The sequence below is a fragment of the Mobula hypostoma genome, unplaced genomic scaffold (genome assembly GCF_963921235.1).
Source record: "Mobula hypostoma unplaced genomic scaffold, sMobHyp1.1 scaffold_36, whole genome shotgun sequence".
In the NCBI taxonomy this organism is placed as follows: Eukaryota; Metazoa; Chordata; class Chondrichthyes; order Myliobatiformes; family Myliobatidae; genus Mobula; species Mobula hypostoma.
The window spans coordinates 5568440-5581276 of NW_026948187.1; the positions used below are offsets into that span (position 1 = coordinate 5568440).

A 12837-nucleotide genomic window follows, 5' to 3' on the forward strand; every position below is an offset into this window, starting at 1 on the left:
AGCGATATTTGATTCTGCGCTTCCCGCTCCCTGGGTTACAAATCGATAGTAAATATTAAAAATTTAAATTATAAATCGTAAATAGAAAAATGGAAAGTAAGGTAGTGCAAAAAAAAACCGAGAGGCAGGTCCGGATATTTGGAGGGTACGGCCCAGATCCGGGTCAGGATCCGTTCAGCAGTCTTATCACAGTCGGAGAGAAGCTGTTCCCAAATCTGGCCGTACGAGTCTTCAGGCTCCTGAGCCTTCTCCCGGAGGGAAGAGGGACGAAAAGGGTGTTGGCTGGGTGGGTCGTGTCCTTGATTATCCTGGCAGCACTGCTCCGACAGCATGCGGTGTAAAGTGAGTCCACGGACGGAAGATTGGTTTGTGTGACGTGCTGGGCCGTGTTCACGATCTTCTGCAGCTTCTTCTGGTCTTGGACAGGACAACTTCGGTACCAGGTCGTGATGCACCCTAGAAAATGCTTTCTACGGTGCATCTATAAAAATTAGTGAGGGCTTTAGGGGACAGGCCAAATTTCTTTAGTTTTCTCAGGAGCTGGTGGGCCTTCTTGGCAATGAACTCTGCTTGGTTGGACCAAGTCAGGTCATTTGTGATACTGACCCCGAGGAACTTAAAGCTTTTGATCTGTTCCACTTGCGCACCACCGATGTAAATTGGGTCGTGCAGTCCGCTACTCCTTCTGAAGTCAACAACCAATTCTTTCGTTTTGCTGACGTTGAGGGATACGTTATCGGCTTTGTAGGAACGTTGGGAATTATGGGAGACCTGGGGGGATTGGTGACGGTGAGGACAATATGAGTGAGGTTGATGTTCTGGAGCATGCTGATATTAAGGGAGAGGAGGTGTCGGAGTTGTTAAAATACATTAGGACAGATAAGTCCCCGGGGCCTGACAGGATATTCCCCAGGCTGCTCCACGAGGAGAGGGAAGAGATTGTTGAGCCTCTGGCTAGGATCTTTATGTTCTCGTTGTCCACGGGAATGGTACCGGAGAATTGGAGGGAGGCGAATGTTGTCCCATTGTTCAAAAAAGTTAGTCGGGATAGTCATGGTAATTATAGACCAGTGAGCCTTACGTCTGTGCTGGGAAAGCTGTTGGAAAAGATTCTTAGAGATAGGATCTGTAGGCATTTAGAGAATCATGGGCTGATCAGGGACAGTCAGCATGGCTTTGTGAAGGGCAGATCGTGTCTAACAATCCTGATAGAGTTCTTTGAGGAGGTGACCAGGCATATAGATGAGGGTAGTGCAGTGGATTTGATCTATATGGATTTTAGTAAGGCATTTGACAAGGTTCCACACAGTAGGCTTATTCAGAAAGTTAGAAGGCATGGGATCCAGGGAGGTTTGGCCAGGTGGATTCAGAATTGGCTTGCCTGCAGAAGGCAGCGGGTTGTGGTGGAGGGAGTACATTCAGATTGGAGGATTGTGACTAGTGGTGTCCCACAAGGATCTGTTCTGGGACCTCTACCTATCGTGATTTTTATTAACAACCTGGATGTGGGGGTAGAAGGGTGGGTTGGCGAGTTTGCAGACGACACAAAGGTTGCTAGTGTTGTAGATAGTGTAGAGGATTGTCGAAGTTTGCAGAGAGACATTGTTAGGATGCAGAAGTGGGCTGAGAAGTGGCAGATGGAGTTCAACCCGGAGAAGTGTGAGGTGGTACACTTTGGAAGGACAAACTCCAAGGCAGAGTACAAAGTAAATGGCAGGATACTTGGTAGTGTGGAGGAGCAGAGGGATCTCGGGGTACATGTCCACAGATCCCTGAAAGTTGCCTCACAGGTAGATAGGGAAGTCTGTGACACACTAGTGGAGCTTGCATGGAGAGTATTGTTACAGTGGTGTGGGCAGTAAGACAAAAGAGCTGATTGTGGACTTCAGGAAGGGAAAGATGAAGGAACACAGAGATTAAGGGAGCTAGGGCTTTACTCTTTGGAGAGAAGGAGGATGAGAGGAGACATGATAGAGGTGTACAAGATAATAAGAGGAATAGATAGAGTGGATAGCCAGCGCCTCTTCCCCAGGGCACCACTGCTCAATACAAGAGGACATGGCTTTAAGGTAAGGGGTGGGAAGTTCAAGGGGGATATTAGAGGAAGGTTTTTTACTCAGAGAGTGGTTGGTGCGTGGAATGCACTGCCTGAGTCAGTGGTGGAGGCAGATACACTGGTGAAGTTTAAGAGACTACTAGACAGGTATATGGAGAAATTTAAGGTGGGGGGTTATATGGGAGGCAGGGTTTGAGGGTCGGCACAACATTGTGGGCCGAAGGGCCTGTACTGTGCTGTACTATTTTATGTTCTACGTTCTATGTAACAGTGAGAAAAGGGCATGCCCTGGGTGCTGGAGGGTCCTTAATAATGGACGCTGCCTTTCTGAGACACCGCTCCCTGAAGATGTCCTGGGGACTTTGTAGGCTAGTACCCAAGATGGAGATGACTAGATTTACAACCCTCTGCAGCTTCTCTCGGTCCTGTGCAGTAGCCTCTCCATACCAGACAGTGATGCAGCCTGTCAGAAAGAGTTGATCTCACTTAGGCAACCTCAACGTCAGTAAGACGAAAGAGCTGATTGTGGACTTCAGGAAGGGTAAGACGAAGGAACACATACCAACCCTCATAGAGGGATCAGAAGTGGAGAGAGTGAGCAGTTTCAAGTTCCTGGGTGGTCAAGATCTCTGAGGATCTGACCTGGTCCCAACATATCGATGTAGTTATAAAGAGGGCAAGACAGCGGCTATACTTCATTAGGAGTTTGAAGAGATTTGGCACGTCAACAAATACACTCAAAAGCTTCTATAGTTGTACCGTGGGGAGCATTCTGACAGGCTGCATCACTGTCTGGTATGGAGGGGCTACTGCACAGGACCGAGAGAAGCTGCAGAGGGTTGTAAATCAAGTCGGCTCCATCTTGGGTACCAGCCTACAAAGTACCCAGGACATCTTCAGGGAACGGTGTCTCAGAAAGGCAGCGTCCATTATTAAGGACCCTCCAGCACCCAGGGCATGGCCTTTTCTCACTGTTACCATCAGAAGCCTGAAGGCACACACTCAGCGATTCAGGAACAGCTTCTTCCCCTCTGCCGTCCGACTTCTGAATGGACATTGAATCTTTGGACGCTACCTCACTTTTTTTTTTAAATATACACTATTTCTGTTTTTGCACGTTTTTTAAAAAATGATCTGCCCAGTCCCTTTTTTTTGTGCATTTTTCTTTTTTTTTTTTATGAAGTGTAGTGGTTTTTTATTTTGTTCATTTAAAATTCAATTTTTTTTCCTTCCTTTTCATGAACTGACAAGAGGAGAATCGCTGGTTTTTAAAATTTTGTATTTTACACTAGGTTAACAATATGTACGATTTTGGTAATGTCTATCTTAATCTCAGTTTGTATTGTTATTGATTATATATATAAGATAATTCTCCTCTTGTTTGTACTTATGTTTCTGTTAAATCAATAAAAATTTTAATAAAGAAAGAAAATAAAAACCTATTCAATATACATAATTGATTTTCTTCTTTATTTGTTATGTTTTATTTATTATCATTATTTTTCTCTCCCTCTGCTAGATTATGTATTGCATTGAACTGCTGCTGCTAAGTTAACAAATTTCACATCACAACCCGGTGATAATAAACCGGATTCTCGTTCTGGTGGGGTTAAGAGCAGTAAAGCTTACAGCGCGATATAGATCAGAAGCAGATATGGGCTGAGGGATGGCAGATGCAGTTTAACCCTGATAAATGTGAGGTGCTGCCCCTCGGTAGGGCAAATGCATGGAGGTAGCACTCTGTTAAGGGCAAGATCCTGAACAGGGTTTCTGAGCAGAGAGATCTCGGGGTCCAAGGTCACAGTTCCTTGAAAGAGGCTACGCAGGTCAATAGGGTGGTTAAGAAGGCTTAGGGAATGCTTGCTTTTGTTAGTCGAGGCGTTGAGTTTAAAAGTCAGGAGGTGACGTTGGAACTTTATAAAACTCTGGTGAGGCCCCATCTGGAGTATTGCACACTGTTCTGGTCTCCCCACTACAGGGAGGACGTCGGGGCTTTGGAGAGGGGGCAGGAGAGGCTCACCGGGATGCTGCCTGGTTTTGGAGGGCGTGCGCTCTCACGAGGGGCTGGGTAAACTTGGGTAGATTTCTCTGGAGCGACGGCGGCCGGGGGGAGATCTGAGAGAGGTTTATAAGACTGTGAGAGGCAGAGAGAGAGAGTGGACAGAGAGTATCTGTTTCCCGGGGTTGAAATGTCTCACACCAGAGGGCAGGCATTGAAGGTGAAGGTGGGGGGGGATGTGAGGGGTAAGTTTTTTACCCAGAGAGTGGTGGGTGGTGATAAATACATTCGAGGCTTTTGAGAGACGTTTGGAGAGGCACAGGGACGTGAGGAAGATGGAGGGATATGGACAGGGTGTGGGGAGGAGAGATCAGTGTTTGGGTGCTTTCGGTTTGCTTTTTAGATGGTCCAGCACAACATTGTGGGCCGAATGGCCTGCTCCTGTGTTGTACTCATTTAAGTTCTATGCAGGCACTACAGAGATTTTCTGGGATAGGAGATTTCAGGGACGCGGAGGGATGAATGTGCTGTAAGAATTTTCAGGGATAGAGAGGGATTTATTGCAGGAGTTTTGAGGGACGCAGCGGGACGTAAGACTGCAGGGGGTTTTGGGAACACCGAAGGGTTTATACAGTGCCGGAGTTTTCAGGAAGAGGGTTTCTTTTATCCACTTCAGGTGTTTTTGAGGATGTAGAGTGGTTTTGACACTGCATGAGATTTCCTGGATAAATTCACTGTTACACACCGTACGTGTTACAAGGGATCGAGAAGATGTTACACACTGGAGGAGATTTCAGTGACAGAGAGGGTGTTATAGACCGGATCAATTTTTTAATAGAGAGAGTGTGGAACACTGGATGTGTTTACAGGGACAGAGAGGGTGTTACACACTGGGTGTGTTTACAGGGATAGAGAGGGTGTTACACACTGGATGTGTTTACAGGGATAGAGAGGGTGTTACACACTGGGATGTGTTTACAGGGATAGAGAGGGTGTTACACACTGGGTGTGTTTACAGGGATACAGAGGGTGTTACACACCGGATGTGTTTACAGGGATACAGAGGGTGTTACACACCGGATGTGTTTACAGGGATAGCGAGGGTGTTACACACTGGATGTGTTTACAGGGATAGAGAGGGTGTTACACACTGGGTGTGTTTACAGGGATAGAGAGGGTGTTACACACTGGATGTGTTTACAGGGACAGAGAGGGTGTTACACACTGGATGTGTTTACAGGGATAGAGAGGGTGTTACACACTGGATGTGTTTACAGGGATAGAGAGGGGGTTACACACTGGATGTGTTTACAGGGATAGAGAGGGTGTTACACACTGGATGTGTTTACAGGGATAGCGAGGGTGTTACACACTGGATGTGTTTACAGGGACAGAGAGGGTGTTACACACTGGATGTGTTTACAGGGATAGAGAGGGTGTTACACACTGGGTGTGTTTACAGGGATAGAGAGGGTGTTACACACTGGATGTGTTTACAGGGACAGAGAGGGTGTTACACACTGGATGTGTTTACAGGGATAGAGAGGGTGTTACACACTGGATGTGTTTACAGGGATAGAGAGGGTGTTACACACTGGGATGTGTTTACAGGGATAGAGAGGGTGTTACACACTGGATGTGTTTACAGGGATAGAGAGGGTGTTACACACTGGGATGTGTTTACAGGGATAGAGAGGGTGTTACACACTGGATGTGTTTACAGGGATAGCGAGGGTGTTACACACTGGATGTGTTTACAGGGACAGAGAGGGTGTTACACACTGGATGTGTTTACAGGGATAGAGAGGGTGTTACACACTGGATGTGTTTACAGGGATAGAGAGGGTGTTACACACTGGATGTGTTTACAGGTATAGAGAGGGTGTTACACACTGGATGTGTCACAGGGATAGAGAGGGTGTTACACACTGGATGTGTTTACAGGGATAGAGTGGGTGTTACACAGTGGATGTGTTTACAGGGATAGCGAGTGTGTTACACACTGGGTGTGTTTTCAGGGATAAAGAGGGTGTTACACACTGGATGTGTTTACAGGGATAGAGAGGGTGTTACACTCTGGATGTGTTTACAGGGATAGAGAGGGTGTTACACACTGGATGTGTTCACAGGGATAGAGAGGGTTTTACACACTGGATGTGTTTACAGGGATAGAGAGGGTGTTACACACTGGATGTGTTTACAGGGATAGCGAGGGTGTTACACACTGGATGTGTTTACAGGGATAGAGAGGGTGTTACACACTGGATGTGTTTACAGGGATAGAGAGGGTGTAACACACTGGATGTGTTTACAGGGATAGAGAGGGTGTAACACACTGGATGTGTTTACAGGGATAGAGAGGGTGTTACACACTGAGTGTGTTTACAGGGATAGAGAGGGTGTCACACACTGGATGTGTTTACAGGGATAGAGAGGGTGTTACACACTGGATGTGTTTACAGGGATAGAGAGGGTGTTTCACACTGGATGTGTTTACAGGGATAGAGAGGGTGTTACACACTGGATGTGTTTACAGGGATAGAGAGGGTGTCACACACTGGATGTGTTTACAGGGATAGAGAAGGTGTTACACACTGGATGTGTTTACAGGGATAGAGAGGATGTCACACACTGGATGTGTTTACAGGGATAGAGAGGGTGTCACACACTGGATGTGTTTACAGGGACAGAGAGGGCGTTACACACTGGGTGTGTTTACAGGGACGGAGAGGGTGTTACACACTGGGTGTGTTTACAGGGACAGAGAGGGCGTTACACACTGGGTGTGTTTACAGGGACGGAGAGGGTGTTACACACTGGGTGTGTTTACAGGGACAGAGAGGGTGTTACACACTGGGTGTGTTTACAGGGATAGAGAGGGTGTTACACACTGGATGTGTTTACAGGGACAGAGAGGGTGTTACACACTGGATGTGTTTACAGGGATAGAGAGGGTGTTACACACTGGATGTGTTTACAGGGATAGAGAGGGTGTTACACACTGGGATGTGTTTACAGGGATAGAGAGGGGGTTACACACTGGATGTGTTTACAGGGATAGAGAGGGTGTTACACACTGGATGTGTTTACAGGGATAGCGAGGGTGTTACACACTGGATGTGTTTACAGGGACAGAGAGGGTGTTACACACTGGATGTGTTTACAGGGATAGAGAGGGTGTTACACACTGGATGTGTTTACAGGGATAGAGAGGGTGTTACACACTGGGTGTGTTTACAGGGATAGAGAGGGTGTTACACACTGGATGTGTTTACAGGGACAGAGAGGGTGTTACACACTGGATGTGTTTACAGGGATAGAGAGGGTGTTACACACTGGATGTGTTTACAGGGATAGAGAGGGTGTTACACACTGGGATGTGTTTACAGGGATAGAGAGGGTGTTACACACTGGATGTGTTTACAGGGATAGAGAGGGTGTTACACACTGGGATGTGTTTACAGGGATAGAGAGGGTGTTACACACTGGATGTGTTTACAGGGATAGCGAGGGTGTTACACACTGGATGTGTTTACAGGGACAGAGAGGGTGTTACACACTGGATGTGTTTACAGGGATAGAGAGGGTGTTACACACTGGGTGTGTTTACAGGGATACAGAGGGTGTTACACACCGGATGTGTTTACAGGGATACAGAGGGTGTTACACACCGGATGTGTTTACAGGGATAGCGAGGGTGTTACACACTGGATGTGTTTACAGGGATAGAGAGGGTGTTACACACTGGATGTGTTTACAGGGATAGAGAGGGTGTTACACACTGGATGTGTTTACAGGGAAGAGAGGGTGTTACACACTGGATGTGTTTACAGGGAAGAGAGGGTGTTACACACTGGATGTGTTTACAGGGATAGAGAGGGTGTTACACACTGGATGTGTACAGGAAGAAGGTTTACACATGTGTGTACAGGATAGAGAGAGGGGTGTTCACACACTGGATGTGTTTACAGGGATAGAGAGGGTGTTACACACTGGATGTGTTTACAGGGAAGAGAGGTGTTCCACTGGATGACAATGAGGGTGTTACACACTGGATGTGTTACAGGGACAGAGAGGGTGTTACACACTACAGGGATAGAGAGGGTGTTACACACTGGATGTGACAGGGATAGAGAGGGTGTTACACACTGGGTGTGTTTACAGGGATACAGAGGGTGTTACACACCGGATGTGTTTACAGGGATACAGAGGGTGTTACACACCGGATGTGTTTACAGGGATAGCGAGGGTGTTACACACTGGATGTGTTTACAGGGATAGAGAGGGTGTTACACACTGGGTGTGTTTACAGGGATAGAGAGGGTGTTACACACTGGATGTGTTTACAGGGACAGAGAGGGTGTTACACACTGGATGTGTTTACAGGGATAGAGAGGGTGTTACACACTGGATGTGTTTACAGGGATAGAGAGGGTGTTACACACTGGGATGTGTTTACAGGGATAGAGAGGGGGTTACACACTGGATGTGTTTACAGGGATAGAGAGGGTGTTACACACTGGATGTGTTTACAGGGATAGCGAGGGTGTTACACACTGGATGTGTTTACAGGGACAGAGAGGGTGTTACACACTGGATGTGTTTACAGGGATAGAGAGGGTGTTACACACTGGGTGTGTTTACAGGGATAGAGAGGGTGTTACACACTGGATGTGTTTACAGGGACAGAGAGGGTGTTACACACTGGATGTGTTTACAGGGATAGAGAGGGTGTTACACACTGGATGTGTTTACAGGGATAGAGAGGGTGTTACACACTGGGATGTGTTTACAGGGATAGAGAGGGTGTTACACACTGGATGTGTTTACAGGGATAGAGAGGGTGTTACACACTGGGATGTGTTTACAGGGATAGAGAGGGTGTTACACACTGGATGTGTTTACAGGGATAGCGAGGGTGTTACACACTGGATGTGTTTACAGGGACAGAGAGGGTGTTACACACTGGATGTGTTTACAGGGATAGAGAGGGTGTTACACACTGGATGTGTTTACAGGGATAGAGAGGGTGTTACACACTGGATGTGTTTACAGGTATAGAGAGGGTGTTACACACTGGATGTGTCACAGGGATAGAGAGGGTGTTACACACTGGATGTGTTTACAGGGATAGAGGGGGTGTTACACAGTGGATGTGTTTACAGGGATAGCGAGTGTGTTACACACTGGGTGTGTTTTCAGGGATAAAGAGGGTGTTACACACTGGATGTGTTTACAGGGATAGAGAGGGTGTTACACTCTGGATGTGTTTACAGGGATAGAGAGGGTGTTACACACTGGATGTGTTCACAGGGATAGAGAGGGTTTTACACACTGGATGTGTTTACAGGGATAGAGAGGGTGTTACACACTGGATGTGTTTACAGGGATAGAGAGGGTGTTACACACTGGATGTGTTTACAGGGATAGAGAGGGTGTAACACACTGGATGTGTTTACAGGGATAGAGAGGGTGTAACACACTGGATGTGTTTACAGGGACAGAGAGGGTGTTACACACTGGATGTGTTTACAGGGATAGAGAGGGTGTTACACACTGGGTGTGTTTACAGGGATAGAGAGGGTGTTACACACTGGATGTGTTTACAGGGATAGAGAGGGTGTTACACACTGGATGTGTTTACAGGGATAGCGAGGGTGTTACACACTGGATGTGTTTACAGGGATAGAGAGGGTGTTACACACTGGGTGTGTTTACAGGGATAGAGAGGGTGTTACACACTGGATGTGTTTACAGGGATAGAGAGGGTGTTACACACTGGATGTGTTTACAGGGACAGAGAGGGTGTTACACACTGGATGTGTTTACAGGGATAGAGAGGGTGTTACACACTGGGTGTGTTTACAGGGATAGAGAGGGTGTTACACACTGGATGTGTTTACAGGGACAGAGAGGGTGTTACACACTGGATGTGTTTACAGGGATAGAGAGGGTGTTACACACTGGATGTGTTTACAGGGATAGAGAGGGTGTTACACACTGGGATGTGTTTACAGGGATAGAGAGGGTGTTACACACTGGATGTGTTTACAGGGATAGAGAGGGTGTTACACACTGGGATGTGTTTACAGGGATAGAGAGGGTGTTACACACTGGATGTGTTTACAGGGATAGCGAGGGTGTTACACACTGGATGTGTTTACAGGGACAGAGAGGGTGTTACACACTGGATGTGTTTACAGGGATAGAGAGGGTGTTACACACTGGATGTGTTTACAGGGATAGAGAGGGTGTTACACACTGGATGTGTTTACAGGTATAGAGAGGGTGTTACACACTGGATGTGTCACAGGGATAGAGAGGGTGTTACACACTGGATGTGTTTACAGGGATAGAGGGGGTGTTACACAGTGGATGTGTTTACAGGGATAGCGAGTGTGTTACACACTGGGTGTGTTTTCAGGGATAAAGAGGGTGTTACACACTGGATGTGTTTACAGGGATAGAGAGGGTGTTACACTCTGGATGTGTTTACAGGGATAGAGAGGGTGTTACACACTGGATGTGTTCACAGGGATAGAGAGGGTTTTACACACTGGATGTGTTTACAGGGATAGAGAGGGTGTTACACACTGGATGTGTTTACAGGGATAGAGAGGGTGTTACACACTGGATGTGTTTACAGGGATAGAGAGGGTGTAACACACTGGATGTGTTTACAGGGATAGAGAGGGTGTAACACACTGGATGTGTTTACAGGTATAGAGAGGGTGTTACACACTGGATGTGTCACAGGGATAGAGATGGTGTTACACACTGGATGTGTTTACAGGGATAGAGGGGGTGTTACACACTGGATGTGTTTACAGGGATAGAGAGGGTGTTACACACTGGGTGTGTTTACAGGGATAGAGAGGGTGTTACAGACTGGGTGTGTTTTCAGGGATAAAGAGGGTGTTACACACTGGATGTGTTTACAGGGACAGAGAGGGTGTTACACACTGGATGTGTTTACAGGGATAGAGAGGATGTTACACTCTGGATGTGTTTACAGGGATAGAGAGGGTGTTACACACTGGATGTGTTCACAGGGATAGAGAGGGTGTTACACACTGGATGTGTTTACAGGGATAGAGAGGGTGTTACACACTGGATGTGTTTACAGGGATAAAGAGGGTGTTACACGCTGGATGTGTTTACAGGGACAGAGAGGGTGTTACACACTGGGTGTGTTTACAGGGATAGAGAGGGTGTTACACACTGGATGTGTTTACAGGGATAGAGAGGGTGTCACACACTGGATGTGTTTACAGGGATAGAGAGGGTGTTACACACTGGATGTGTTTACAGGGATAGAGAGGGTGTTTCACACTGGATGTGTTTACAGGGATAGAGAGGGTGTTACACACTGGATGTGTTTACAGGGATAGAGAGGGTGTCACACACTGGATGTGTTTACAGGGATAGAGAAGGTGTTACACACTGGATGTGTTTACAGGGATAGAGAGGATGTCACACACTGGATGTGTTTACAGGGATAGAGAGGGTGTCACACACTGGATGTGTTTACAGGGACAGAGAGGGCGTTACACACTGGGTGTGTTTACAGGGACGGAGAGGGTGTTACACACTGGGTGTGTTTACAGGGACAGAGAGGGCGTTACACACTGGGTGTGTTTACAGAGACGGAGAGGGTGTTACACACTGGGTGTGTTTACAGGGACAGAGAGGGTGTTACACACTGGGTGTGTTTACAGGGATAGAGAGGGTGTTACACACTGGATGTGTTTACAGGGACAGAGAGGGTGTTACACACTGGATGTGTTTACAGGGACAGAGAGGGTGTTACACACTGGATGTGTTTACAGGGATAGAGAGGGTGTTACACACTGGGATGTGTTTACAGGGATAGAGAGGGTGTTACACACTGGATGTGTTTACAGGGATAGCGAGGGTGTTACACACTGTATGTGTTTACAGGGACAGAGAGGGTGTTACACACTGGATGTGTTTACAGGGATAGAGAGGGTGTTACACACTGGATGTGTTTACAGGGATAGAGAGGGTGTTACACACTGGGTGTGTTTACAGGGATAGAGAGGGTGTTACACACTGGATGTGTTTACAGGGACAGAGAGGGTGTTACACACTGGATGTGTTTACAGGGATAGAGAGGGTGTTACACACTGGATGTGTTTACAGGGATAGAGAGGGTGTTACACACTGGGATGTGTTTACAGGGATAGAGAGGGTGTTACACACTGGATGTGTTTACAGGGATAGAGAGGGTGTTACACACTGGGATGTGTTTACAGGGATAGAGAGGGTGTTACACACTGGATGTGTTTACAGGGATAGCGAGGGTGTTACACACTGGATGTGTTTACAGGGACAGAGAGGGTGTTACACACTGGATGTGTTTACAGGGATAGAGAGGGTGTTACACACTGGATGTGTTTACAGGGATAGAGAGGGTGTTACACACTGGATGTGTTTACAGGTATAGCGAGGGTGTTACACACTGGATGTGTCACAGGGATAGAGAGGGTGTTACACACTGGATGTGTTTACAGGGATAGAGGGGGTGTTACGCAGTGGATGTGTTTACAGGGATAGCGAGTGTGTTACACACTGGGTGTGTTTTCAGGGATAAAGAGGGTGTTACACACTGGATGTGTTTACAGGGATAGAGAGGGTGTTACACTCTGGATGTGTTTACAGGGATAGAGAGGGTGTTACACACTGGATGTGTTCACAGGGATAGAGAGGGTTTTACACACTGGATGTGTTTACAGGGATAGAGAGGGTGTTACACACTGGA

General features: G+C 47.0%; 1 protein-coding gene across 3 annotated transcripts in view; it reads right to left on the reverse strand.

Moving 5' to 3' along the window:
- The window catches only part of LOC134341679 (tyrosine-protein kinase STYK1-like), a 109070-nt gene that overhangs the window by 9291 nt on the left and 86942 nt on the right, over positions 1–12837 (reverse strand). The window lies entirely within an intron of this gene.